Below are 27,342 nucleotides of genomic sequence, written 5' to 3'. Positions count from 1 at the left end.
AAGACTTGTAAAGATAGTACAAGGTTTCTGAATACCCCTCATCCAGCTTTACCTAATGTGAAAATCTTACATAAGTATGATAATGATAAAAACCAATACATTAACATTGGTACATTACTTTTTTTTTTTTTTTTTTTGAGCTGGAGTCTCACTCTGTTACCCAGGCTGGAGTGCAGTGGCGCAATCTTGGCTCACTGCGACCTCCGGCTCCCAGGTTCAAGCGATTCTTCTGCCTCAGTCCCCTGAGTAGCTGGGACTACAGGCGTGTGCCACCACACTCAGCTAATTTTTTGTATTTTTTAGTAGAGACGGGGTTTCAGCATATTGGACAGGCTGGTTTCCAACTCCTGATCTCGTGATCCCCCTGCCTCAGCCTCCCAAAGTGCTGGGATTATAGGCATGAGCCACTGTGCCCAGCCTGGTACGTTACTATTAACTGAACTACAGATTTTGCTCAGATTTCACCAGTTTTTTCACTAGTGTTCTTTTTCTGTTCCAGGATCCAGTCCAGCATACACACAGAATTTTGTTGTCATGTCTCTTTATTCTTCCCATATCTATGAGAGTTTCTTGGCCTTTTCTAGTGTTTCATGACTTTGACACTTGTGAAGAGTATTGATCAGCTATTTTGTGGCATGTCCCTTCATTTGGGTTTGTCTGATATTTCCTCAGAGTAAGACTAAGGTTGTGGACTTTTGGGAAGATTACCACAGAGATAAGGTGCCCTTCTTGAATCATGTCATGAGGTACAGGGATATCAACATGACTCATCACTGGTGGTGTTTATCTTGGTCATCTGGTTAAGGCGGAGCAACTGGAAAATTTCTGCACTGTAAAGTCACCATTTTTCCCTATCCAAACCCTAGTTTTTGGAAGGGAGTCAGTAAGTGCAGCCCACCCTGGGAGTGAGGGTTGAGTAGATTAAGTCCATCCACTGGAGGGAAGAATATTAAAGAAGTTGTGGATCTACGTTAACACCACCATGGTAACTAATAAATATTTGGGGGAGATACTTTGAGGCTATGCAAATATCCAGTTGCTCCCTAAACTGTCACCCATCAGTTTTATTATTCATCAGTGGATCTTGCCTGCAGCAGTTGTTACTGTGGTGTTCTAATGGTGACTCTCTATTTCCTTAGTTTTTTTCATTTATTAATTGGAATTCTTCTGACAGGAGAGTTGTCCCTTCTTTCTATTTATTTATTTATTCAGTCAGTTATTTATATCAGTATAGACTCATGTATATTTACTTCAAGAATCACAGAATACTAAAACATTGGTCTGAGTCCTTACAGTCTATCTCCACATACTATTACTGTTGTTATTATTATTATTTTTAGGTTGGGCCCTGTTGTGGATAAAATGGAGTAGAGACAACAAAAAGAAAAATATATTCACTTCTATGGGCTATCATCTTCCTATTGCTGAGAGGGGTATTTAGTGTTAAAAGAAAAACCTTAGACAATTTAAATTTAATGGAGTTTATTTGAGTAAAGAATGATTCTTGAATCAGGCAGTACTCAGAACCAGAAGAGGTTCCGAGAGCTCTGCAACTGTAAGCAATGAGTATTTATAAGCAGAACAGGAAAGTAAAGTACATAAATAGTTTGATTTGTTGCAGCTAAGTGTTTTGCTTGGTTTAGACATGAGCCAGTCCGTTGGCTGCTTGCATTTAGCTGAAGCTTGGCTGCTTGTGATTGGCAAAGACCTGGTTATCTGTTATAAAAATGAAACTCCTAAGTTAAGTTTCAGTTTGTTTACATACTCAGTTAGGTTGCATTTTGTTTCATAGGAATTCAAAGCATGGAGACTGTCTCAGGTCAATAGCCTCCTGCTTACTTAATTTTACTCTAGATACTGATTAGAGCTATTGAAACAAGAAATAGTGGTATAAGTAAGTTATTTGAAGTGGGAAAAGCACTAAGTAGAGGAACAAAACATGATATAATTATCAAACATTGGAGGAGGCAGAGGAGAGGTGGTGTATGCGATCCAAATTCTCATCTTTTGTAGATGAGCCAATGGTATTATCTACATTTGAAAGCTCAGTAAATAGCGCTTTAATCATGTCATTTGGAATTAAATAATTGATACTGGAAATGCTTTAAATAAGTCGCCTTTTCAAATAAATAAAAAATTGACTATTCAATAAATGATATTGGGACAACTGAGAGGTTTTTTTGTTTTGTTTTTGTTTGTTTGTTTGTTTTTGTTTTTTTGTGAGGAGTCTCGCTCTGTCACCCAGTCTGGAGTGCAGTGGCACGATCTCGGCTCACTGCAACCTCCACCTCCTGGGTTCAAGCGATGCTCCTGCCTTAGCCTCCTGAGTAGCTGGGATTACAGGCATGTGCCACCATGCCCAGCTAATTTTTGTATTTTTTAGTAAAGACAGGGTTTCACCATGGTAGTCAGGTTGGTCTCGAACTCCTGACCTCATGCTCCGCCCGCCTTGGACTCCCAAAATGCTGGGATTACAGGTGTGAGCCACTGCGCCCAGCCCAAAAATGTATTTAGATCCATACCTCACACCTTATACATGGAACACCTCTAAATGGATCAAATATCTAAATGTTATAAAGAGGAAGCCAATAAAGTGCCTCAAGAACTTATGGAGAAACTTTTAAAACAGCTGAGAATAGAGATAGCCTTGCTAACTGTAATACCAATGCAGAAACCTTAAAAGATCGATGCATTTAATTATATCAAATTTTTAAAAATCTGCTTGGCAAAATCCAATGAGTCAAAAACATAACTGGGAAAAATATCTGTGCTTATTTCATAGTCAAAAAGCTAATTTTAATTATTCTACTGTAGAAAGAGCTAAAAATCAATACATTAAAAAAAACAGAAGCCCAGTGGAAAAAATGGGAAGATGAAGAGAACATGCATGAAAATGGACATATAGATGGCTTGCAAATACTAAAAATTTTAAGACACTTTGTATACTTATGATAATTGTCAGTTAAAACTACCCTGTGATATGCTTTTGTCTATCGAGTTGACAAAACTCATAAAGTTTGATGACTCAGTGTTGGTACGGAGTCATGGAAAACCATTCTTTTATTTAACCGGTGGGAGTGTAAATTGGTACAGCGTCTGCAGAGGGCAGTTTAATGATGTCTTCTGTTTTACAGATGTACCCTTTGATCCAGCAGTTTTAAGAATTTAGATATAAACATGGTTGCCACCTGTGACATGATATACTGTGAAGTTATTAATTATTATTTTTAATTGACAAATTATAATTATATAAATTTATGGGGTACAAGGTGATGTTTTGATGTAGGTATAAATGTATAAGTCAAGCTAATTAACATATCCACCACCTTACTTATTATTTTTTGTGATGAGACATTTGAAATTTACTCTGAGCAATTTTGAAATATACATTATTATTAACTATAGTCACCGTGCTGAGCAATAGATCTCAAAAACATATCCCTTTTTTTTCTAATAGAAACCTTGTACTCTTTCTACAGTATCTTCTCATTTCCCCTCCTGCAGTGAATTCTATTTTATGTTGCCTTGGCATCGATTTTGAATACAAGTTTAACTTTCTCACACCAGAAGCAGAACTCAGTCACCCTTGACAGGGTTTCTAGTTCTACCTCACATCCAAATGGCTCAAGCCGGTGGCCAGAGATAAGAATTCAGAGACATCTCTCCAGCCTAGAAGACTGGGCTCTCTCCTTTCCCACTGCTTCCTTTTAAATGGGCCATTCAGGTATTTTCCAGAGAATTTAAAGTACCCCCAATCCTAGTCCTCATATATACAGCTAGTTGCCATGGGCTTCTCTCTCTCTGCCTAACTCTTCCTTCCTGCCTCTCATGACCCAGGGATGGAGGATTGCCCTCTTCATTCATTACATCTCCTTGCCCAATATCTGTAAGCAAAAATTGCTGAACTTGTCTCCTATTTTGGTGGTGCATCGAATTTGTGCCTCCCCTCTGAAGGACTAGGAGATGCCCCAAGCTGGGTTTTCCCTGAGATGCTGAAGAGAACACAAGGTCAGGCACCCAGCACCAGAGTGATCGCCAGGCAGGCATAAACTGGGCATGGGTCAGACAAGGGTCACAAGAGTGTCTGTCAGTATAAAAGAGTGTTCTGTGTGACGGATCCCCTGAACCCAGGCTGAAAACTAGGCATTAGTCCACCCCCTGGTTAAAAAAAGTATCCTGTGAAAGGACATGGTAAACATCCCTATCCAGTTCCCCTTCATTTCCTGTTAGGGGCAGTGTTGCTAGCCACTCTGGTATTGGAACCCCGGTTTGGCTGGGGCTCTCAAAACACCTCCATGCTGTTTTCTATAACGGCTGTACTAATTGACATTCCCACCAATAGTGTACAAGGGTCCCCTCTTCTCCACATCCGCGCCAACACTTGTTTTTCATTTTTTTGATAATAGCTGTTCTAACAATGTGAGGTACTGTCTCATTGTGGTTTTAATTTGCATTTCTCTAATAATCAATGATGTTGAGCATTTATTTATTTATTTTTATTGTTATTTTTATTTCTTTGAGACAGAGTCTTGCTCTTTCGCCAGGCTGGAGTGCGGTGGTGCGATCTCAGCTCACTGCAACCTCCGCCTCCTGGATTCAAGCAATTCTCCTGCCTCAGCCTCCTGAGTAGCTGGGACTGCAGGCACATGCCACCATGCCCAGCTAATTTTCATATTTTTAGTAGAGATGGGGTTTCACCATGCTGGCCAGGATGGCCTCTATCTCTTGATCCCGTGATCCGCCCGCCTCGGCCTCCCAAAGTGCTGGGATTACAGGTGTGAGCCACCACACCCGACCACGTTTATTTTATACATATCTGTTGGCCATTTGTGTGTCTTCTTTTGAGAAATATCTACTCAGGTTCTTTGCCCAGTTTTAAATCATGTTATTTGTTTTCCTGCTTTTGAGTTGTGTGAGTTCCTTATATAGCCTGAATATTAACCCCTTATCAGATGTGTGGTTTGCAAGTATTTCCTCCCACGCTGTGAGTTGTTTCTTCACTCTGTTAATTGTTTTCTTTGCTGTTCGAAAGCTATTTAGTTTGATGCAATCCCATTTATCTATTTTTGCTTGTGTTGCCTGTGCTTTTGGGGTCATATCCAAAAAATCATTGCCCAGACTGATGTTGTGGAGGTTTTTTCTCTGTTTTCTTCTAGTAGTTTTACAGTTTCAGGCCCTATATTTAAGTCTTTAATATATTTTGTATTGATTTTTGTATATGGTGTAAGATAATAATCCAATTTTATTTTTGTGCTTGTGAATATCCAGTGTTCCAACACCATCTTTTGAAGAGCTTATCTTTTCTCCCTTGTTTGTTCTAGGCACCTTAAGCAAAAAGGAAGTTAGCCACACATGGTGGCTCATGACTGTAGTCTCAGCTACATGGGAGGCAAGGCGAGAGGATCTCTTGAGCCCAGGAGTTCGAGGCCAGCCTAGGCAATGTAGTAAGACCCTGTTCTTAAATTTTTTTAAAAAGCAATTGTCTATAAATATGTGTGTTTATTTCTGAGCTCTGAATCTTGCTGTGTTGGTCCATGTGTCTGTTTTTATATTATGCTCTTTTGATTACTATAGCTTTCTAGTATATTTTGATGTCAAGAAGTGTGATACCTCCAGTTTTATTCTTTTTGCTCAAGATTGTTTTAGTATCTGGGTATGTTTTAATGGTTCCATACAAATTTAGGGATTTTTTTTTTCTATTTCTGTGAAAAATGACACTGGAATTTTGATAGAGATTGCAATGAATTTGTAAATCGCTTTAGGTAGTATGGACATTTTAACGACATTAATTCTTTCATGGGACAACTTTCCATTTATTTGTGTCATTTTCAATTTCTTTTATTAGTGTTTTACAGTTTTCAGTACAGAGATCTTTTACCTCATTTAACCAATTTTTAAAAATTTACACCTAAGTTTTTTTTGTTTTTGTTGTTGCTACTATAAATGGGATTGTTTTCTTAATTTCTTTTTCAGATGGTTCACTGTTGGTGTACAAGAATGCTAGTGATTTTCGTATATTAATTTTGTATCCTGCAACTTTATTGATATTGCTTATCAGTTCTAACAATTTTTTTTGGTGGAATCTCTATAGAGTTTTCTATATATAAGATTATATCATCCACAGAGACAATTTTACTTCTCCCTTTCATGTTAGGATCCCCTTTATTTCTGTCTCTTGGCTAATTGCTCTGGCTAGGACTTCCAGTACTATGTTGAAAAAAAGTGGTGAGAGTGGGCATTATTGTCTTATTCCTGATGTCAGAGGAAAAGCTTTCAACTTTTCACGTTGAGTATGATGTTAGCTGTGAGCTTGTCATATATGGCCTTTATTGTGTTGTGGTATATTCCTTCCATACCTGTTGAGAGTTTTTATCGTGAAGAATATTGAATTTTGTCAAATGATTTCTACTTCTATTGAGATGATCATATGGTTTTTGTCCTTCATTTTGTTAATGCGGTGTATTATGTTTACTGATTTGCATATGTTGAGCCATCCTTGCATCCCTGGGATAAATCACACTTGCTTATGGTAAATGATCTTTTTAGTGTGCTGTTGAATTAAGTTTATAGTTTTTTGTTGAGGGTTTTTACATCTATGTTTATCGGGGATATTGGCCTACAATTTTCTTTTCTTGTACTGTGCTTGTCTGGCTTTAGTATGAGGGTAATGCTGGCTTGTAAAATGGTTATGGAAGTGTTCCCTTCACTTCAATTTTTTTTGGAAGAGTTTAAAAAGAATTGTTATTTGATATGGTTTGGATGTTTGTCTCCTCCAAAATCTCACCTTAAAATGTGATCCCTGGTGTTGGAGGTGGTGCCCAGTGGGAGATGTTGGTTCATGAAGGCAGATGTCTCATGAATAGAGTGGCTTAGTGCTATCTCCTTGGTGATGAGTGAGTTCTTGCTGTGTGAGTCCACACAAGAGCAGATTGTTTAAAAGGACCTGGCATCTTGCTTGCTCCCTCTCTCACCATGTGACATGCTGACTCCCCTTTGCCTTCTACCATGATTGTAAGCTTCCTGAGACCCTACCAGAAACAGATGCTGACATTGTGCTTTCTGTATAGCCTGTAGAACTGTGAGCCAAATAAACCACTTTTCTTCATAAATTACCCAGTCTTAGGTATTCCTTAATAGCAACATGAATGGACTAATACAGTATTAGTTTTTTATATGTTTGCTAGAATTCAGCTGTGAAGCCATCTGGTCCTGGGCTCTTTTTGATGAAAGACTTTCTATTACCAACTCAAACATCTTACTCGTTCTTAGTATACTGAGATTTTCTATTTATTCATGATTCAGTCTTAGTAGGTTGCATATGTCTAGAATTAATCCATTTTTTTCTGTTATCCTATTTGTTAGAATATAATTGTTCTTAGTAGTTTCTTATGATCCTTTGTATTCTGTACTATTTGTTATGTTTCCTCTTTCATTTCTGATTTTATTTGAGTAGTCTCTTTTTTCCCTAGTCTGGCTAAGGTTTTTTTCACTTTTGTTTATATTTTCAAAAAGACCCAACTGTTTTGTTTATTTTATTTTATCTTAACTTATTTTATTTTTTAGAGACAGGGTCTTGCTCTGTCACTCAGGCTGGAGTGCAATGGTACAATCTTAGATAACTGCAGTCTCGACCTCCCGGGCCCAAGTGATCCTCCCACCTCAGCCTCCCAAGTTGTTAGGGCTGTAGGCACTTATGGCCATGCCTGGCTAATTTTTTTTTTTTTTTTTTTTTTTTTTTTGGTAGAGATGGAGTTTTGCCATGTTGCCCAGGTTGGTCTCAGACTCCTGCACTCAGGCAATCTTCCTGCCTCGGCCTCCCAAAGTGCTGGGGTTACAGGTGTGAGCCACCATGCCTGGCCAATTTTGTTGATTTTATCTATTGTTTTTCTAATTACTATTTTATTTATTTCTACTCTGCTGTTTGTTATTTCCTTTTTTCTGCTTACTTTGGGCTTAGTTTGTTCCTTTTCTAGTTTGTTAGGTATAATATTAGATCTCTCATTTGAGCTCTTTCTTCCTTTTTGATATAGGTGTTTATTGCTATAAAGTTTCCTCTTAGAACTGCTTTTGCCACATCCCATGAGTTTTGATATGTTGTGCTTCAATTTTATTTGTCTCAGAATATTTTTCAATTTCCTTTTGATTTCTTCTTTGATCTAATGATTGTTCAGAGTGTGCTCTTTAGTTTTCATATATGTGTGAATTTTTGAAGATTTCTCCTGTTACTGATTTCTAGTATCATACTACTGTAATCATAAAACATACTTGTTATGATTTTAATCCTCTTGAATTTGTTAAGCCTCATTTTGTGGCTATATAAGTCAGTTCTCACACTGCTATAAAGAAATACCTAAGACTGGGTAATTTATAAAGAAAAGAGGTTTAATTGGCTCACAGTTCCACAGGCTGTATAGGAAGCATGGCAGGAAACTTAAAATCATGGCAGAAGGTGAAGGGGAAGCAGGCACATCTTATGTGGCTAGAGCAGGAGGAAGAGAGAAGGGGAGGTACTAAACACTTTTAAACAACCAGATCTCATGATAACTCACTACCACAAGAACAGCTCCGGGGGAAATCCACCACCGTGATCCAATCACCTCCCACCAGACCCCACCTCCGACACTGGGGATTATTACAATTTGACATGAAATTTGGGCAGGGACACAGACCCAAACCATATCAGTGGCCTAACATTTAGAGCCATCTTAGATAATGTTGTGTGTGCACTTGAGAAGAATGTATATTTTGTTGCTGTTGGATGAAATGTTTTGTATATGTGTATTAGTTCCATTTAGCCTAACTTGTAATTCAAAGCCAATGTTATCTTACTGATTTTCTGTCTAGATGATCTGTCCATTGTTCAAAATGGAGTGTTGAAGTTTCCTACTATTATTATATTGCAGTCTATCTTTCCCTTCAGATTATTTGTTTATTTATTTGAGATAGCGTCTTGTTTTGTCGCCCAGGCTGGAGTGCAATGGTGTGATCTTGGCTCACTGCAGCCTTGACCTTCTGGGCTCAAATGATCTTCCCACCTCCTGAGTAGCTGGGCCTACAGATGTGCACTGCCATGCCTGGCTAATTTTGTTTATGTTTTGTAGAGATGAGGTCTCACTATGTTGTCCAGGCTAGTTTCAAACTCCCGGGCTCAAGGAATCCTCCTGCCTCAGCCTCCCAAAGTGTTGGGATTATAGACGTGAGCCACCACACCCAGCCTGCATTCAGATCATTTAATAGTTGCTTTTTATATTTAGATGTTCTAATGTTGGGAGCATATGTATTTATACTTGTTTTGTCCTCTTCATGAATTGAACCCCCTATTATTGTATAATGACCTTCTTTGTCTTTTTTTTTTTTTTTTTTACAGTTTTTGACTTAGTCTATTAGGTCTGCTATCAGTATAGCTACTACTGCTCTCTTTTGGCTTCCATTTGCATGGAATATCTTTTTCCATCCCTTTGCTTTCAGTCTTTGTGTGTTTTTACTAATAATGTGAGCCTCTTGTAGGCTACATTTTTTTTTTAAATCCACTCAGTTACTTTCTTTTGATTGGATAATTTAATTCATTTTTATTTAAGGTAATTATTTAATAGGTGTGGACTTCCTACTGCTATGTTGTAACTTGTTTTCTTTTGTCATTTTTCTTTTTTCATGCCTTGCTATTTTTTTTTGTGGTTTGGTGGTTTCCTGTAGTGATATGCTTCGAATTATTTCTTTTTATGTTTTGTGCAACTACTATAGGTTTTTGTTTTTGCTTTGTAGTTACCATGAGGCTTACATGAAACATCTTGTACTTAAAATAGGCTATTTTAAACAGATAACAACTTAACTCTATTTACATACAAAAATTCTACACTTTTACCCCCACCACCTCTTATAATATTGATATAAAATTTTACGTCTTTCTGTAATTTGTATCCCTTAACGATTTATTGCAGCTATAGTTGTTTTTAATACTTTTATCTTTTAACCCTCATAGTAGAGATAAAATTGCTTTATACACCACCATTAGAGTAGTAGATTATCCTGAATATGCCCATTGAGTTTTATATTTTCATATGCTTTGTTATTAATTAAATGCCTTTTATTTCAGCTTAAAGAACTCTTTTTTAGCAATCCCTGCATGATTACTAGGCAGGACTAGTAATGATGAACACCCTTAAATTTTGTTTGTCTGGTGAAGTTTTTATTCTTCCTTATTTCAGAGGGACTTCTTCTGGATATATTCTTGTTTGGCACTGTTTTCCTTCAGCACTTTGAGTATATTATCCCACTCTGTCCTTATCTGCAGGGTTTTTGCTGAGACATCCACTGCTAGTCACATTGAGATTCCTTAAGATGTGATATTTCCTTATCTCTTTCTGCTTTCAGAGTTCTTTCTGTCTTTAATTTTGACAGTTTGATTATGATATGTCTTGTTGAACACCTCTTTGAGTTGAATTTTGTTGGAGACCTCTGAGCTCCCTGTACCTGGGTATTGACATCTTTCCCTAGATTTGGGAAGTTTTCAACCATTTTTTAAAAAGTGCTTTCTGGCACTTTCTCTCTTTCTCCACTTTCTGCCACTTCTATTTTTACTTATTTATTTATTTGAGGCAAGATCTCTCTCTGTTATCCAGGCTGGAGTGCAGTGACATGATCGTAGCTCACCATAACCTTGAACACCTTGGCTCAAGCTCAGCTTCTGGAATAGCTGGGACTACAGATGTGTGTGCCACCATGCCTGGCTAATTTTATTTTTGTAGAGATGGAGATCTTGCTGTGCTGCCCAGGCTGGTTTTGAACTCCTTGCCTCAAGCGATCCTCCCAGTGCCACTTTTATTATGTAAATTTAGTTATCTTGATGATATCCTATAATTCCCATAGGCTTTCTGTCTTTATTTTATTCTCTTTTCTTTCTTCCCTGAGTAATTTCAAATGTACCATCTTCAACCTCACTGATTCCTTCTTCTGCTTGATTGAGTCTGCCATTGAAGAGTTTTATTGAATTTTTCAGCTCATTTATTATATTATCTCTAAAATTTCTATTTTTATTGTTTTTATTTCTTTGCCAAACTTTTTGTTTTGTTTGTGTATTGTATTTTAAATTTTATTTAATTTTCTATTCATGTTTTCTTGTAGTTCCCTGAGCTTCTTGAAGAGGATTTTTTTCTGAAGTTTTTATCAGTCATCTAGGGTCTGTTTCCTAAATGAGTGGTACTGCTATTTGCAAGTTTATAGTTCTTCATTTTTTTAGGGTCCATTATTGGAGCATTATTAATTTCTTTGGTGGTGTCATATTTCTCTGTTTTTTTGTAATTCTGTGTCTTTGTGTCAGTGTCTGCACATTTGAGGAATCACCTACCTTGTCTGGTTTTTGCTGGTGTTCTGCATTGGGGATGGAGCTTCGCTATTTAGCCTGGCCTGTGTTTCTGAACGGGTCAGCTGGTAGTGACCCTATGCAGGCTGACCTTGCTCTTGGGTTCTTTAGTTGGGCTGAGCTGCTGCCTGAGCTCAAAGGTCAGCTGGAGCTGCTGGCTGTACTCTGTACTCTAGTAAGAGCACTGGCTGGGCTTTGTGTTTAGGTAGAACTTGTGGCTAGGCTCTGCAAACATGTCTGATTGAGCAGATTTGCAGGCTCTTTTTCATAGGTTAGTGGTATGCTGTTTGGAATCTGGCTGGACAGGGCTACAGGCTGGGCCTTAGCCTTAGGGCTGGATGGACAAGGCCAGAGGCTATGCTCTACAGATATGCACAGTTTCAAGCTTTCCTCCCTCCCCAGGCCTGGAAGAACCTCAGGTTGGGCTGTGAAGCAGGGAAGGGTCATTGTTTGACCACAACAGTTGGGTGCAGCCAAATGCTCTGCTCTGCAAATATGTGGGGGCATGAACTTCCCTTCCTATGAAGTTATAAATTACAACACTTTTTGTAATAGCAACCGATTGGAAAGCACCTAATGTTCATTGTTATGGGAGTAATTTAATACATCAATATTTTGAATATCTTGCATCTTTAAAAAGAATTTGGAAGCTCTTTTCTATTACTATTTAATGATATTCCATATATTAATAAGTGAGAAAAGCAAGATGTAAAATGATGCATATTATTATCTTAAAAGTTGGAAATATTCTGTAAATGTGTGAAATACACATGCATGTATATACTTCCTGATATTGCTTAATGGAGTGACAAAGAACTGACAAAATTGTTGCTTTTGAGGAGGAAACATAGGTGAGTGAGTACCAGGGTATGAGGGAGAGTTTTTGTTGTATATGACATTTAAAACTCATTAAATTTTTGACCCATGTAAGTAAATTATCTACCCAGAAAGAAGCACAGATACGAAGGAAAGAAGGAGGGAGGAATGGGCGTAGGGAAAGATGAAGGGAGGAAGGAGGGAAAAAAAGCAATGAAGAAAGGAAGAAAGTTGCCCTTAGGAAATTATACTGGCAGAAGGGGGAGGGAATTAGAAGGAGGCTGTTATTATTTATGTGATTTTCTTTTACCATTTGTATATTTTACCTGGATTTAAGGAAAATGTCAATTATGAAGGCCATATGGCAACATCTGTGACAGAGTGTTAAGATACAATATTTGCCAAGATACCACTGAGTACTGAGTATTTACATTACTGGTTCTCAACACTTGACATTTTCCTAAGGATTTGTCAATGGTTATATGAAACTCTGTGTGCTAGCTTTCTCACTTAGGAAAACATACCAAATGTAAGAGAGTGAAATTGACATTATTATAATTCTAATCTTGGGTGTGCTATGCTATATTAAAAGAGATAAACCTTAGCAAACTGGGGTACTTTAAATATGATTAATAACAAGTTTAGGTAGAACATCTCACGGTTCATCGGGACATATCAGTGTGACAATATTGAAGCTGAGAACAACTAATATATACTGTAATTATATCCTTATAAAATATGTATTCAGATGGACAAAAACAAAAGAAAATGAAAAAATAAAAATAGCTGTGTTACATATCGTGTAATTTCTCCTAATTTCTCAGACTCTAAGGTCTTTTCCTTCCTTCCTTCCTTCCTTCCTTCCTTCCTTCTTTCCTTCCTTCCTTCCTTCCTTCCTTCTTTCCTTCCTTCCTTCCTTCTTTCCTTCCTTCCTTCCTTCCTTCCTTCCTTCCTTCCTTCCTTCTTTACTTCCTTCCTTCCTTCCTTCTTTCCTTCCTTCCTTCTTTACTTCCTTCCTTCCTTCCTTCCTTCTTTCCTTCCTTCCTTCCTTCCTCCCTCTTCCTCCCTCCCTCTCCCTCCCTCCTTCCTCCTTCTTCTTTTCTTTCTGTCTCTCTCTTTCTTTCTCTTTCTTTCCTTCCTTCCTTCCTTCTTTCTTTCTTTCTTTCTTCAGCTTTATTGAAGTTTAACTGACACATAATAAACTGCACATATTTAAAGTATATGCCTTGATAAGTTTTGACATGTGTATATCCCTGTTAACTTGCCATCACAATCAAGATAATGAACATTTATGTCACCCTCCTTCCAAATTTCCTTATGACCCTTTGCAATGCCTTCCTCCATTTCTCCCTGCCCTCCATCCCCACTGATCTGGTGTCTGTCATGATAGGTTATCTTATAAATATATATTTTTGTACATTAAAAGTTTTTATGCTCCAATATAAACTTGAGAAGCCAGAGTCATTGTTTCACATTGTCACATTTGGGAGGCGGCCTCCTGAAGATTACAGTGGAGGAGCTTTATCAGGGATTGATTTTATGATCAACACCTGTGGAGAGGAAGTGATGGGATGGGAAGAGAAGGGAAGGAAATGAGAGGGTCAGGCAGAGGGAAAGGTTGGCTGTGGTGCTGTGATGCTGTCTCAGCAAAGGACCCTGTCAGTTCTACAAGGAATTCTGAGATTGTACTGAGTTCCGGTGAATTGGCTGGGACTTTACATCCCCTTATGAGCTAGTCTCAGGTTATGCGCTGCCCTGGGAAGGGGCCCTGACCTTGGCTGAGGTGACTCTTCAGCTCAGGGCTGACAGCTGAAGGCTGCTGGCAGCACCTCACCTGCTTGGGTTTATGTCTAAGGGAGCCTGTGCAGAACATCAGTGCCCCCAGTGCAATAATCCTGGTATTTCTCCCATTCTGAGCCGTTCTTTGAAAACACAGTTGTTAGAGAAACAAAGTTGAAATGTGGGAAGGGAAGGGATATGGAAATATTTTCAGAGACTTTTCTTTTTTTAAAAGAATTTGAAAGGATAGTGAGAACAATCCTTAAATTCATGTCAGAAAAGAGGATTCATTTGTTCATTAATTCACACGTTTATTCATTTCACTAGTGCAGGATTTCTTAACCTCAGCATATTGACACATTGGAATGGATAATTATTGGTTGTGGGGGCTGTTGTGTTTATTGTAAAAATGTTTTTGTAACATTTCTGGCCTCTACCTACTGGATGCCACTAGGTGCCCAGGTGTGACCACCAAATATTATGCTAAATGAAAGAAGATGGATGCAAAGTACTATGTGTTATACAATTTCATTTGCATAACATTTTCAGAATAGACAGGAAGCAAATCAGTGGTTTCTCCTAAGGCTGGCAGTGAGAGTGGGGATTGACTGAACATTGGCATGAGGGAACTTTTAAGGTGACAAAATTGCCAAGTGTTTCCTGGTGGCATCAAAATCACCCTGGTTGCAAACCTGCACTGGTGTCTATTGAGTGTCTCCTCTGCCTCATGCACTGTTCTGAGTGCTTGGGGTTATAAGCACTCCATCTGATGTGGGAGTCAAAAGGCAAAACATCAATTGGCAAATTCAATACAAAGTGTGTTTTGTGTGTGCGTGCGTGTGTGTGTGTGTGTGTTGAGGGAAGGAGTGTTAAGGATGTGGAGAAAGAATCAGGGAATGCTTCTCAGAGGAAGTAACCCTAAATGAAGACTTGAACTGTAGGTAGGAAGTAAGTAGACCGTGGATAGCACTGTAGTCAGGGTTGCAATTATAGAATACAATAGACTGCATAGCTTATAAACAGCAGACATTTATTTCTGGTGGGTCTGGAGGCTGGGAAGTCCAAGATCAAGGAGCTGGCAGATATGGTGTCTGATGAGGGCTCACTTTCTGGCTCACAAATGGCCATCTCCTCCCTGTGTCCTCATGTGGTAGAAGGGACAGGGAACTCTCTGGGTCCCTTTCATAAGGCCACCCACCCGATTTATGAGGGCTCCACCCTCATGACCTAATCATTTTCCAAAGCCCCCACTTTCTAATACCATCACCTTGGGGGTTAGGATTCTAACCTATGAGTTTTGTGGGGACACACACATTCAGCCAATAGCAGAGAGGAAGAGCAGATAGATATTCCATACAGAGCCAGCAACATTATGGAAAAGCCCATTGTCTGGAGTCTTGAGGAACTGAGAGAAATTCTCTTTAGCTGAAGGATTTGAAGGAGGGCAATGGTGAGAGATGAGGCTGGAGCTACGGCAGGTAGAGGCAAGGCAAAGTCATGTGACAAGATTTACAATCTCTCCTGGAATAACCTCAAGCTTAGTGTGATCTTAAAAATGTATTTTATAGAAAAGAAGTAATTTCATTGCCTAAGTACTCAGAATTGCTTCCTGTTGGTGTAGAAAAACATACAGGAACTGTTAGTAATTTACTCTTGTGATGAATCACACAGCCACATTTATTTTTATTGTTTGGCAAACACACATGTAGCTTACTACATCAGTCACTCTTCTAAGTACTTTATAAATATTAACTAATTTAATCCTTTTAACAACCCTACAAGGTAAGTACCATTTTTTAGCAACTTGATATTTTTGCCATAAAGATCACCCATTGTAAGTGTACCATTCAATAGTTTTTAGTATATTTATACAGTTGTGCAACCATCACTACAATTCAGCCTTAGAATGTTTTCATCATCTCAAAGTCTTTTCTTTTTTTCTTTGGTGCTTGCTACTTTGTAGTCAATCCTGGTTGAGAACCTGCACTCAATCCCACTCCCACCTCCTAAGAAACCACGGATCTTCTTTTTGTCTTTATAGATTTGTCCTTTCTGGAAATTTCATATAAATGGAATCATGCAATACGTAGTTTTTTTTTTGCATCTGACTTTTTTCTATTTAGCATAATGTTCTTGAAGTTCATCTATGTTGTGGCATGTATTTATAGTTTTAAACATTTTATTGCTGAATAGTATTCCATTGTATGGATGTATCACATTGTTGATGGTCATTTGGATTGTTTCAGGTTGTTGTCCATTATGAATAGTGCTGCTGTAAATATTTGCATTCAAGTCTTGGCATAGACATATGTGTTCTTTTGGATAGATACCTAGGAGTGGAATTACTAGGTCTAATGGTAAGTCTATGTTTAACTTTTTAAGAAATGGACAAACTGTTTTTCAAAGTGGCTATTTAGGTAGATACTATCATCATCGTTTCCCTTTTATTGAAGGTGAAACTTCTACAGTGTCATAAAGCCTGTGAATGGTGGCAGTAGGAATTGAACTTATGCCATTCACCACCAACCTCTGTGACCTTAACACTAAACTTTGATGGCTACTTCCTATGTTTAAATTGTCATCAGTTTCAAAAAAAGATAATAAATAAATAAAGCTTGCCTTCTTTCCCTTACCTGATCTTGGTTTCAAAACTGCTAGAGAATACGTTGTCTAGTTCTGTCCATGGAATTATGCCTGCGGGAATCTCCATGATGTTCTTTTCCTTCTTTGCTTCTAAGATGATTCCCTAGGCAAATCTCAGGCCACTCAAGTATTTTCATTTTCATGTCCTTTCTGTCAGAAACATGAACAAACCTAGAGAGTGTTTTGAAAATGAGATTTTTAAACTCTCCAGTGACTAAGTCCTCTTTCCTGGACCAATAACTACCTTCAAAATAACATTCTAGCTACTGACTTAGTCTGTGTGGCTGGTGGATTTCTTTTTAATACAGCAGCTGGTAGACTACAAAGCACATGTCAGTGACAATGCGTGGGCTGCGTGTCAGGAGTTCCTAAGCCAATTGCTCAGAGGACCCTTCACCTCTGGCTGGCAATTGCTTCTTTCTGATGTTAAAGGTCACAACAGCAATCATCTACTACTGCTCTCAAGATTTGATATGATCACAACCCTCTCTGCATCTTCACTTTGCCAAGGATTACAAAAGAATGAGGCAGCCCACTGTCTAACATGTTCGGAGCAAACCAGTAAGGAGAGGCACTGTGGGGCTTTTAGGTTAACATACACATGATTGATGATATGCAGGAAGGATTGTTCTTGAAGAGATAGGAACTACCTAGAGCAAAGACTCAAGCATACTTAAGGCGACAGCAAGATTCTTCTGGGGTCTTTGAGTTCTGGTAATACATTCTTAGGGCCTGGATATTTTCTATCTAGGTGCTATTATTCTGGGAATGTAACTTGCCAAAAATCATGTAAGCTAGTAAAAGGCACAACTGCGATCTTAACCCAGCTTCCAAATCTTAAGCCCTAAACCATACTGCCTGCCAAGACTCCTATTCTCCCTAATTCCTTTGTGAGCTTCCAGGCTAAGTGTTCCACTTTCATATTCTCATGCCATCTGTGTTTTCTCTTATCATGGACCTTACCATATTACGTTGAAGTCATCAGTATCCTCCACCATGCTCGGTTTCTGCAGGGAGGAAAACGCATGTGTGTGTTTTTAACCTCGGATTCAGAGAGACTTGAGTTAATCATCACCTTTAATTTATAGCTCACTATTGTACACGAAGTCTCTCCACCTTGGTTTTTTTTTTTTTTTTTTTTTGCTTTTGGATGGAGTCTCACTCTGTCGTCCAGGCTGGAGTACAATGGCGTGATCTCAGCTCACTGCAACCTCTGTCTCCCGGGTTTAAGCAATTCTCCTGCCTTCTACTCTCCTGAGTAGCTGGGAGTACAGGCATCTGCCACCATGTCCAGCTAATTTTTGTATTTTTAGTAGAGACGGGGTTTCACCATGTTGGCCAGGCTGGTCTCGAACTCCTGACCTCAGGTGATCCGCCTGCCTGAGCCTCCCAAAGTGCTGGAATTACAGGCATGAGCCACCAGGCCCGGCCCCCACCTTCATTTTTTAAAAAAAAATCTAATTTTTCTCTTCACTCTTGATTCCCCATTCACATTATTATTGACAATAATAATAGGAATAACAGTGAACATTTACTGCCAGGCATTGTTTAAGCACTTTATATTAACTCAGTTATTCCTCACAATAACCCCCATAGAGTCTTACTATTTCTATTTCCCATTTTTTTCAGACAAAGAAATGTTACAGAGAAGTTAAGAGACTTGCTCAAACGGACAGAGTAAGTCTGTGGGAGAGCCAGGATTTGAACCCAACTGGTCAGGCTCCGTAAACCATACTCTTAACTGTTATACGGCTCTTTCAGACACATGCGCTGTTCCGGTTGATGAGGTCCTTGGACATGAATATCACTTCCTACAATGTATAGTGTCATTTTGTGTGTGAGATGTTTTTCATAAACATAAATGGCATTGGGCCACACAGCTCTGCTTCTCATAGTTTTCACTCTAGACACGCCCTCTATGTCGCTGCTGGCACATCGAGTTCACTGCTTCTGACTGCGGCATAATATTCTATCCTGGCCACCCATCACACTTTACTGGTCCATTCTCCTTAATGAGGGCACCTTCAACTTGCTACCTCCACAAAAATGATGCAAGAAACATCTTTATTTATGGCCTCTCATGAACCTGTGCTAGAATTTCTCTTGGGAGTGTACTCAAGAGTGGTTCTCTGAGTCAAAGGATATGTGAATATTTTATTTCACCAAGTGCTGAAGGATTGCTCTCCACGTTCAAACGTACAATTTGACACTGCTGCCAGTAGCACCAGGGTTTTCCTTTCTTCACATCCTCTCCAACACTTGGTAATTTGTGGCTATTCTAATGCCTGCAAAATGGTACCCTGTTGTTGCTTTTAATTTACATATTTCTGGTTACAAGTAAGCATGAGCACCTCTTCTATGTGCTGACTATTTGGGTTTCCTCTGCCCATTCATGTTTGTGTGTTTGTATGTGCACCAATTATCCTCGCATAGTCCAGCTAGGGGTTTCTTGTAGATTTTAGATGTTGTCAATCTGTCTCTCACCTGTGCCTTTCATTGAATGGAAGTCCAATCAATTTTTGCCTTATGATTTGAGCTTTTAGGACCTTGTTTAATTAGCCATTCTTTACCCTTCACTCACAAAGTTATTCTACGTTTTCTTCCATTAGATTTATACCTTAACCTTCTGCATTTAGATTTCTTATCCACTTGGGTTTACCTGTGTATGAAGTAAAAGGAAGGTATTCAGCTTTACTTTTCTCCAAATAGTAAGCCTCATGTCTAATACCATCTAATAAATAATCTATCCTTTACCCATTTATATGTGGTTCACTTTTATCATATCTCAAGTTCCCCTGGACAAACAAGTCTATTTTTGTGCTCATTTTTTTGTTGTATTAGTCTACCTATAACTTAGTATGTCTTTAGATGTCATAGAGATATTTGTTATTCAAGAACCCTTATTCCTCTTAAGTTTTAGAGTAACTTGCTTGGTTCATCAGAAAATTAATATATTATTTCTGGAAAGGCCTAGTAGATTTGTTGGTAGGTAAATTCCTTGCTTCTTTATGACTTTTATTTACCTTTATATCTTTACTTCCTAGCATAGTATCTCACATGCTCAATACATATTTATAGAACTGAACTATTGTTGAACTAATTTATGATCTCTTTAGTGACTGGGAAGGAGAATAAATTATGTAATGATGGAAGTCAGATTTGAGGCCATCTTGTCTTCTTTTGAGTGAGAAAAGACGGAGGTGGAGAGAAAGGCCAGAGAATTGACTCCCTTCTGTAACAGGGACAACTGTGGCTTTGGTTTTAATTCTTACAATAACTCACTAAGATTAGCAAGTCCTGATTGAGAATAACTCCTGCATAGAGCTTTAGAAGTGGCTGCACGTGAGGGCCAGTAGCTGGGTTCCCAGTGAAATTTCAAGGTAAAATATGTAGCTTAAACTAGGAGATGGCAGTAGAAAAAATGCTGTCAGTTAATTTATATAATCGAATTAGCAGTTCGTTGAATGTTGAGTTGCAAATAGCGCAGCAGAAAAGGTTTGTGCTACAGAAATGAGGAGCCCGCCATCTAGTGGCTGTAAATCTACATAGCGCCACTGGAGCTCTAGTCCTGAGTAATAGGACACCCTTAGGGTACTTACTATAGGCTACCCACTATTCTAAGAATTTTACACATTACAACAGTAACACTGAAACATAGCTTATTATTACCCCCATTTTAAAGATGAGGAAATTGAAACTTAGAGGAGTTAAGCAGTTTGCCAAAGTCATAGAGCTAATACTGTGTTGAAATCTGGACTGTGTGACTCGAGAATCAATATACTCAAACTATTTGCTATTATGACTGCAAGAAAAAGAGGGCGGTATGCTAGGATTGTCTCCTACCAGCCAGAGAGAGTGGATGGTGTGCATTCTTTCCAAAGCCACATTCAGTGACATCACACTGGTAGTTTCAATTCTGTCATGGTGGGAGTATTTACACTATGAAAACCAGAAAATTCTACACATCTGGGCTTTGTTTTTCTCCCCGCTCCACCTCCTAGAGAGCTGGTTTGCAGGGTGAGAAGGACTAAGAAATAAGAGACATACCCATAAGCTTTTTTTTGTTTTTTTGTTTTTTTTTTGGAAAGCTGGAAAAGAGATTTGGAAAGTACTGAAAACCTGGTTTTTGTAAAAAATAAAATAAAGAGACCTTAAGACTTTTCTTCTGATATTTTGTACTAGATCAGAAATAGGTATTTTATGAGTAATGTAGAACTTCCCAAAATGAAGAGAGACTTACCGAAGAGTATGCAGTTGCTCAACTGCTTTATGAGGAAAGAAAACAAAATGGTTACAGAGGCTCTGTTGCAAGTGCATATTAAAAATGGCAAAGAAACAGATGAGTCAGAAAAAACAAGCAGAACTATTTTTTTAGAGGAACTGAAGCTAAATAAAACAGGACCTACTTAAAATTTCTTGAGATGGGCAAAATTGCATTGCCTATTTCAAGAAATTTTAAGTAGGTCCTGTTTTATTTATTCTGTACTTGATCTCTAAAATTCAGAGAACAAATACATCTATGCCAATTTGCAGGGGATCAAATCAGACACTGAGAATGGCCATGAAATTTAGGGGAAATGACACAAAATTGCTACAACTTCACTTCTTCCCCTTATCTAAATGCTTGGAGTGATACACACACACACACACACACACACACACACACACACACACACACATTCTCTCTCTCTCTCAGTTGGGAGGAGACCTTTATTCTTGTGGACTACATTCATTAAACAACAGCTTGAAGAGATATTACAATATGTAAGTATGGTCACTAACAACCTACATTATGTTACGATGTGTAAGAAGAACACATCTGAGGTTTTTTTCTTCACATAATCTGTGGTAAAAAAGACATGTTAGGAATTCCAGCTTGTGTCCCTCCTCACCCCCACCCCACTTTTTTTTTGGACATGCCTCTATAGCCCCTCCTGAAGGAATAGGTGCAACAAATTATAATGTGGTCTCCTGGATATAATTTATGGATGAATCCCTAACTCAAGCACTGCTATATTATACTCTGAGAATGTAAAGACACAGGAAACGTAGTATTGTATACTGGAGCTGCAAGATTGTTCAGTGTTGGGGCTATGGCAAACTGGGATTATAAAGGGCCATAGACTAATGAGCATCCCTCCAGTGGAAGGCGGTTTGAAGAGAGGAGTCCAGAACAGATGTACAGAGAGATGCAGAGGTCAGAGCTATTTAGTGAGAAAATTGATGGAAAGAAGAGAGAAGGAAGGAGAGAAGAGAAATGAAAGAGGAGAAGAGAGAGGGAGACTCCCTCATGGTTTTTTAGTTTTCATGATGCTCAGTCATATTTCTTGCAAATGCCTGAATGGGGTTCCATGAGAGCCCTTAAATCATTTTAATAATTCTCTCTTTTACTTTTGCTTCTTTGAGTTGATTTTTATTTCTTGCATCCAAATGATACATGATTAAGACATCATCAAAGCAAATTAGAGTAGATAAGCACAGGAATCAGCAAACACCCAGCAGCTGCTGTTGTCCTCTGAGTCAGAACATTCCTGGAATGTACATTTCAGGAAAACATATATATATTTAAAATAACATTAGTTTCTTTCTTCTTGGTAATAAAGCCAATGCAAACAGATGTCATCAAATGGTTGCTCAGAAGTCCTGGCACTTGCCTCTTCCACAAAGAAGGACCAAAACAATAAATAGATGATAATCACATGTTGAATAGAGCATCTAAGTGAGAACACTGAAATTCAGCAAGGAAGTGACAAAGACTCTCTCAAGCATAGAAACTCAACATGGCAGCATAGAGAGGCAAGTGAAGCAGCTGGCTGGGATTGGCTTAGAGCCAAGAAGGACTCACCATTTTGAGGAAAAGCTAAGCAAGAGATGCATAGTAGTTTATATTCTCATCACAGACACTTGCAGTTTTGACTACAGGAGAGCCAGGCCTAGTATAGGGAGCTTCCTGGGGTCCATCTATCTACATTGTTCCAGAGAGGGCATTTACACTGGGTTTTACCCATGAGACTGAAACTGCCACAGCAGAGCACCATTTTGGAAGCAGAGTTACCAGCAGACTGCATCCAGAGAGGGCATTTACACTGGGTTTTATGCATGAGACCCAAACTACCACAGCACAGCACCATCTTGGAAGCAGAGTTACCGTCAGACTGCATCCTGGCCTGGGACCCAATAGGTCCTGCATCTCCATAGCCCTTGGGCTCCACCAATATCCCCCAACATACACTCAGAAGGCTGCAATGTCACAACACCAGCTGGACCCAGCAGTGCAGCTGCATCCCTGCCACCCCAGCCCATGCAGCACCTTACACTCTTAGGAACAGGCATATCAAGCAGTCTAGCACACCAGGAAGGCCGTCTCAAAACACAGGGAGCCAAAGCATATGCTCTCTAGAAACTGAGGCCTACCTACCTGGGGCTGCCACTGTCACTGGTGGTCCCCAACCCCTCCAGCAGTAGAGGTGCTGTGTACCCACATGCACCACTCAGGGGCCCCAAAATCAGAATGCCTGGACCCACTGCTGCTACCACTAGTGCCTATGCATGGTGCCCAAGAGCCTGAGGACCAACCCACCCAGTGCCCACCACTACCACTGCCAGAAAACCTGCTCCTTCAAGTAGTGGGGCTGCCACATACCTGCATGTGCCTACCAGGGAGCCAAAGACTGGCCTGCCCAATGTCCTCATTTCCAGCAAAATTTTTCCACAGCCTCCACAAACAACTATAGTCTAAGTAAATGAGGAACTGGTAGACACCAGTGATGTTGACTACAGCCAAATAAATCATATGGAAACTGCACTATTGCACTCACTCAGAAATAAAGCCAAAGCAATCTACCCAACTGAGACTACAGATAAATCCACAGGAAAAAATATTTCCTTATTAAAGCTATTTAATTAAATTAGAAGAAGTGACTGTTGTGCCAGATGCACAGATATCAACATAAGGACACAAGAAACATGAAAAAGCAAAGAAACATGATGCCTCCAAAGGAACACAATAATTCTCCAATAACAGATCCCACAGAAAAGGAAATCTATGAAATGTCCAAAAACGAATTCAAAGTAATGATCTTTAGGAAACTCAGCAAGATACAAGAGAACACAAATAGGGAATACAAAGAAATAAGGAAACAATGAATGACCTGAATGAGAAATTTGAAAAGGAATAGCTATAATAAAAAAGCCAAATAGAAATTTCAAAACTGAAGAATTCAATGAATAAAATAAAAGTACTGTTGAGAGCTTCAGCAATAGACTAGATCAAGCAGAAGAATTTCTGAACTTGAAGACAAATATTTTGAAATAGCCCGGTCAGACAAAAAGATATAAAGTACAAAAAAAGAATAAAAGGAATGAAGAAAACCTACATGACATATGGAACACCATTAAGTGAACAAATATTTGCATTTTGAGAGTTTCAGAAGACATGGGAAAAGGCACAGAAAATGTATTTAATAAAAGAATAGTTGAAAACTTCCTAAGTCATGTGAGAGATACAGACATCCAGATAAAGGAAGGTCAAACATTCCCAAATAGATTCAACCCAAAAAGGTCCTCTCCAAGGCACATTTTGGTTAAACTGTCAAAAGGCAGAGACAAAGAGAGAATTCTAAAAACAGCAAGAGAAAAGTGTCAAGTCACATATAAGGGAATCCCCATCAGACTAACAGCAGATTTTTTCAGCAGAAACTTTACAGGCCAGGAGAGAATGGGATGACATATTCAAAGTGCTGAAAGAAAAAAAACAAAACAAAAAACCAAATGGCTACCCAGAAATACTATGCCCAGCAAAGCTATCCTTCACTAATGAAGGAGAAGTAAAGTCTTTCTCTGACAAGCAAAAACCAAGAGAATTTATCACCACTAGACTTGCCTTAAAGGAGTCCTCCATCTGGGAGTGAAAGGACAATAACTACCATCCTGAAAATACACAAAAGTATAAAACTCACTGGTAGATCAGATACATGAATGAGAGAAAGAAAGGAATCAGACATTATCAGTACAGAAAATCACCAAAGTCAAAAACATAAAAGAGACAAAGAAAGTCATTATAAAATGATAAAGGAACCAATTCGGCAAGAGGACATACAATTGTAAATATATATGCACTGCACACTGGAGCACCCAGACATATAAAGCAAATGTTGTTAGAGCTAAAGAAAGAGAGATAGGTATCAATACAATAATAGGTAAGAACTTCAGCAGACCACTTTCAGCTTTGGACAGATTCTCTAGACAAAATCAACAAGAAACATTGGACTTAAACTGTTCTGTAGACCAAATAGACCTAATAGACATTGACAGAATGTTTCATCCAACAGCAGCAGAAAATAATTTTCATCAGCACATGAAACATTCTCTGGGATATACTATATGTTATGCCACAAAACAAATCTCAAGAAATTTTGACAAATCAAAATAGTATTGAGTATCTTCTAAGGCTACAATGAAACAAAACTCTAAAACAACAAGAGGAACTTCAGAAACTGTATAAATACATGGAAAGTAAACAATGTCCACTCAAACAAACGTGGATCTATGAAGCAATAAGAAGGAAGTAAATTTTTTTTGAAACAATGAGAATAGAAACAAAACATACCAAAACCTATGGGATACAGCAAAAACATTACTAAGAGAGAACTTTATAGCAGTAAATGCCAACATCAAAAAAGTAGAAAGAGTTTGAATAAACAACCTCAAAATGTATCTCATGGAAGTAGAGAAGCAAGAATGACCCAAACTTAAAATTAGTAGAAGGAAAGAAATAATACAGGTCAGAATAAAACTAAATAAAATAGAGACAAAAATACAAAAGATTAACAAAATGAAGCTTGTCTTTTTGAAAAGATAAAGTCAACGAATCACTAGGTGGACTAAGAAAAAAGAGGGAAGAAATAAAATCAGAAACAAAAAAGGAGACATTACAACTGAAACCACAGAAATGAAAAAAGATCATTAGAAATTATTATAAACAACAATACATCAACAGACTGAGAAACCTAGAGGAAATAAGAAAATAGATAAATTACGGGACACATATAACCTACAAAGATTGAACCAGGAAGAAATAGAACACCTGGACAGACTAATAATGAGTAATGAGATTTAATCAAACCTCTTTTTCTTTATAAATTACCCAGTCTCAGGTATTTCTTCATAGCAATATGAAAATGGACTAATGCAGTCATGTATTGTTTGATAATATGTAAGAAGACTTAATCAAACCTCTTTTTTTTTGAGATGGAGTCTTGCTTTGTCGCTCAGGCTGGGCGTGACCTGAGCTCCCTGCAACCTCTGCCTCCTGGGTTCAAGCGATTCTCCTGCCTCAGCCTCTTGAGTAGCTGGGATTACAGGCACCCGCCACCACCCCTGGCTAATTTTTGTATTTTTAGAAGAGATGGGATTTCACCACGTTGGCCAGGCTGGTCTTGAACTCCTGACCTCAGGTGATCCTCCTGCCTCAGCCTCCCAAAGTGCTGGAATTACAGGCGTGAGCCACCATGCCCGGCTCAAACCTCTTTTTCTTTATAAATTATCGAGTCTTGGGTATTTCTTCATAGCAGTATGAAAATGGACTAATACAGTCACATATTGTGTAATAAAAAGTCCCCCAACAAAGAAAAGCCCAGGGCAGAATGGCTTTACTGGTGAATTTTCCCCAAATTTTAAAGAAGAACTGACATCAACTTTTCTCAATCTATTTTGAAAAATTGAAGAAGAGGGAATTTTTCCTAACTCATTCTAATAGGCCAGCATTATCCCGATACCAAAGCCGGACAAAGGCACAACAAAGAAAGAGAAAACAACAGGCAATATCCTTGATGAACATAGATGCAAAAGTTCTCAACAAAATATTAGGGAACTGAATCCAACAGCACATCAAAAAGATAGTACACCATGATGAAGTGGGCTATCCCAGGGATGCAAGAATGTGTCAACAGAGGCAAGTTAATAAATGTGATACATCACATCAAAAGAATGAGAGACAAATGCAATATGATCATCTCAACAGATGCAGAAAAAGCATTTGATAAAATTAAACCTCCATTCATAATGAAAACTCTCAACATAGGGACTTGAGAGCTTAGGAATTGAAGGAACATACCTGAATTATAAATAGAAGGAACATACCTCAACACAATAAAGGCCATATATGACAAACCCAAAGCTAACATCCTACTGAATGAGGAAATGCTGAAAACTTTTCCTCAAAGAACCAGAACAAGAGAAGGATGCCCACTCTCACCACTCTTCTTCAACATAGTACTAGAATTGGGCAAGAGAAAGAAATATGGAAGGTGTCCAAACTGGAAAAGAGGACGTAAAATTGTCCCCTCCCTTTTTTTTTCTTTTTTTAAAGATGACATGATCTTTACACAGAAAACCCTAAAGACTTCACCAAAAAAACTGTTAGAAGAAATACTGATAAACAAATTCAGTAAAGTTTCAGGACACAAAATCAACATATAAAAATCAGTAGTGTTTCTATACACCAATCACCAGCTCATTAAAAAAGAAATGTGGAAAACATTCTCATTTACAATAACTACAAAAAAAGTACATAGGAATAAATTTTTCCAAGGAGGTGAAATATCTATACAATAAGAACCACAAAACACTAATGAAAGAAATTGAAAAGGGCCACAAACCAATAGAAAGATATTCCATGCTCATGGATTAGAAGAATTAATATTGTTAAAATGACCATCCTACCCAAAGTGATCTACAGGTTCATT

General features: G+C 38.4%; 1 protein-coding gene across 1 annotated transcript in view; it reads left to right on the top strand.

Annotated features, from left to right (window-relative positions):
- The window catches only part of LOC100989368 (Kell metallo-endopeptidase (Kell blood group)), a 388,650-nt gene that overhangs the window by 27,441 nt on the left and 333,867 nt on the right, over positions 1-27,342 (top strand). Inside the window, exon 3 of the mRNA XM_063606397.1 lies at positions 5,322-5,444. The gene's annotated coding sequence lies outside the window, so the exon portion shown is untranslated. The remainder of the gene's footprint in view (positions 1-5,321; positions 5,445-27,342) is intronic.

The sequence above is a fragment of the Pan paniscus genome, chromosome 6 (genome assembly GCF_029289425.2).
Source record: "Pan paniscus chromosome 6, NHGRI_mPanPan1-v2.0_pri, whole genome shotgun sequence".
In the NCBI taxonomy this organism is placed as follows: Eukaryota; Metazoa; Chordata; class Mammalia; order Primates; family Hominidae; genus Pan; species Pan paniscus.
The sequence above is the reverse complement of the archived record's forward strand: the minus strand, read 5'-3'. Positions and strand labels throughout refer to the sequence as shown.